The sequence below is a fragment of the Arachis hypogaea genome, chromosome 6 (assembly GCF_003086295.3).
Source record: "Arachis hypogaea cultivar Tifrunner chromosome 6, arahy.Tifrunner.gnm2.J5K5, whole genome shotgun sequence".
In the NCBI taxonomy this organism is placed as follows: domain Eukaryota; kingdom Viridiplantae; phylum Streptophyta; class Magnoliopsida; order Fabales; family Fabaceae; genus Arachis; species Arachis hypogaea.
Window position 1 is genome coordinate 10,952,134 of NC_092041.1, and position 3,647 is coordinate 10,955,780.

General features: G+C 35.3%; 1 pseudogene; it reads left to right on the forward strand.

Moving 5' to 3' along the window:
• The first annotated feature begins 238 nt into the window (after positions 1 to 238).
• Positions 239 to 2,708, forward strand: LOC112695983 (geranylgeranyl diphosphate reductase, chloroplastic-like; annotated as a pseudogene).
• Positions 2,709 to 3,647: the final 939 nt, after the last annotated feature.

Below are 3,647 nucleotides of genomic sequence, written 5' to 3' on the forward strand. Positions count from 1 at the left end.
TTTCAATTGAACATGGAAACTGGAAAGTGAGTTAGGAATTTAACACATACAAGCAGAAGTTGCACAACGTGGCAACATATCAACCACATAAAATACTACATGCACTTCCAAGCTCCAAAGTCGCAATATCTGGCAAACATTATCCACATAAAATCTCCGGCCTCAATTTCCCTATCCAACGGCCACAAATGCCCCAAAATCTCGTGTCATATCCACAATCACCAACAAAGCTGACATTCACACTAAAATAGACAAAATATCAAAACTTTAGAAAAACAACACTCACACTCACTAGCACCATGAACTCCATGGTTCTCAAATCCTTCCTCGGACTCCGCAAATCCTCACCAGAAACTTCCCATTTTGCTGTCCACCAGAAGCATGCCGCCATCAGCTTCCCCCAAAAGCTCAAGGTCATTGCCGGAAAAACCAGTCCCAAGCTCCAAGGCCGCAACCTGCGTGTCGCTATAGTTGGAGGAGGTCCAGCCGGGGGATCTGCCGCTGAGACCCTAGCAAAGGGAGGCATCGAGACGTTCCTAATCGAACGAAAAATGGATAACTGCAAGCTGTGCGGGGGCGCCATTCCGCTGTGCATGGTGGGAGAGTTTGACCTGCCATTAGACATAATCGACCGACGCGTGACGAAGATGAAGATGATATCACCGTCAAACGTGGCGGTAGACATTGGAAGGACCTTGAAGTCGCACGAGTACATTGGAATGGTGAGGCGTGAGGTTTTGGACGCGTACCTTAGAGATAGAGCAAAAGAGAACGGTGCCACCATTATTAATGGGTTGTTCTTGAAAATGGATATGCCTAAAGATAAGAACTCACCTTACGTACTGCATTATTCTGGGTATGATGGCAAAACTGGTGGGGTTGGTGAGAAGAGAACGCTGGAAGTTGATGCTGTCATTGGTGCGGATGGGGCTAATTCTAGAGTTGCTAAGGCCATTGATGCTGGTGATTATGAATATGCCATTGCATTTCAGGTATTATCCTTGTATCATCTTAAATTTTTTTTCCTTTTGAATTTCTCCATTTTAATTTTATTTGGTCTTGCAAATTTCTCTTTTGTAACTTTATAATGTTTGAATGGAGTGATTAGGCAAAATGTACTTATTTGGTTGTCAATAAGTTGATAGAAAAAAATTGTTTTTTTTAGTATATTTAATAAATTTCTAGTAATAAAAATAAAAGTACTTAGAAAATATTCACTTCTTATGAAGCTATAATTTATTTTTTTTTAAATTTAAAAAAAAAAGTTTACATAATATATGAATAAAAAAATATTTTTATATTATTATACTTAAACATAATTAATAGATAAATTTTTTTTATGAAATATCTAAATATAAAATTACTTTTATTTTTTAAGAGATCTTTAAAAAAATATATATATTTCTTAGAAATTCAGGCGAACAACTCCGAACACTTTCATTTTATTTCATGAATTTCGTCCCTGTATGTTATTTATGAATTTGGTCTCATTTGGTTTGTTACCTAATTCAAAATGAGAATCTAAAAAAATTTGTTAGTGATTACACTTTATGTATTCCTTATATACTCCTACTAAAAAATTAATTACAATCATAAATTAAATGGCTAATTTATGTTGCTAATAGAAAATGATCTAGGTAATACGATTTATTATAATCAATAAAAATGCGATTGGATAGTATACTCTATGGATTAAATACTTATATTTAATAGAAATTAAATCTCTGCATTACTTGGACTTAGAAGGGTTTAATTTGATCTAGTTCCAATGTGAATTGCTTTTGAGAATTATAAAATTCTGATTTTTTTGTGGTTCGAATTGTTTTATTAGGAGAGGATAAAGATCCCGGACGATAAAATGGTGTATTATGAAAATCTTGCGGAGATGTACGTTGGAGATGATGTATCCCCAGATTTCTATGGTTGGGTGTTTCCGAAATGCGACCATGTTGCTGTTGGAACCGGCACAGTGACACACAAGGCAGACAAAGAAATTCCAGCTGGCAACAAGGAAAAGAGCAGAAGATAAGATCAACGGAGGCAAGATCATCCGAGTGGAGGCGCATCCCATCCCCGAACACCCCCGACCCCGAAGATTATCAGGGAGGGTGGCCCTTGTTGGGGATGCAGCCGGGTATGTGACGAAATGCTCTGGCGAAGGGATCTATTTCGCGGCAAAGAGTGGGAGAATGTGCGCGGAGGCTATCGTGGAAGGGTCGGAGAATGGGAAGAGGATGGTGAATGAAGGGGATTTGAGGATGTATTTGGAGAAGTGGGACAAGACATATTGGCCGACATACAAGGTGTTGGATGTGCTTCAGAAGGTGTTTTATAGGTCGAATCCGGCACGGGAGGCGTTTGTGGAGATGTGTGCTGATGAGTATGTTCAGAAGATGACATTTGATAGCTACTTGTATAAGACAGTGGTGCCTGGGAATCCATTGGAGGATCTCAAGTTGGCCATTAACACCATTGGGAGCTTGGTCAGAGCAAATGCTATTAGGAGGGAGATGGACAAACTTAATGTATGATCAGTGATCAATCACAATATACTCATGTTATCTATGCCCTGTATATCATGTCGTCTTGATATATACAAGTGATTATAACTATAAGCAATAGCTTTAAAGTTTACCGCAATCCAATTATCGGCTCTTGGCCACGAGGTTTACCCCTTACAACAATGGAATGGTAACTTATTTCTCTGAGATTTAGTGATATTATCATTAAAACTTAAAAGTGATACTACTATTTCTTGAAGTTTAAGTAAGGATATTTTACATGATACTTTTATATTTTGCAAAAATGTAAACACTTAATTCATTTGAAAAAAAATGACATTAAGATGATGTAAAACTGTAGATGAGACTAATCATGAGTATCTATGCAATGTTCATGTATAAATGGAAAAGTACAGGAGTTAATTATGTTATAAACCAACTCTTCTATATATGTGCATTGAATAAATAATTTCATAACAAATTTTATTATAAAGAAATTCAATGCTAAAATAAGACAAATTAGTTTACTTCAAAATAATAAAAAAATTTGTTGCAGACTACATGTACTCAAAAAAATTAACCATTAAATTACTTACATCTATAAAATACATATTAGAATATAAAATATATAATAAAAATAAACTAAACACTACATATATTTATACATAAATATATATTAATTAATTTAATAATTAATTTTGATATATGTATAACATTTTTTATTCCAAATTTAAATACGTACTTGACAACCAATTTAAATAGGTGAGTTCTACCTAACCCCCTCTATTTCAACATGTAAATTACCCCTCGTGACGTGGTATGTTTTAATTGGATGCTTAATTTTAGTTTGAGTTAATTTAACTCAATAAGAGTTAATATGTTAACTAAAGTAGAATAATTTTGTAATTAAATATTTTTATAAGAGGGATAAATATATAATTTCTATAAACATTAAAAAGTAAAGTTATATTTTTATCAATCATCTCCATTCAGAGTTCAGAGCTTGAGCTTCAACGGCTACAAGAAAGCAGAACGATGATAACACCAAGAAGACGGGCTTTACTCACTAGTGCCCCCAGTCCCCAACCTTTGTTCTCACCGTCGAAGAAACTGTACGGCTCGCCGTCGTTCTCACCCTCAAGCAGC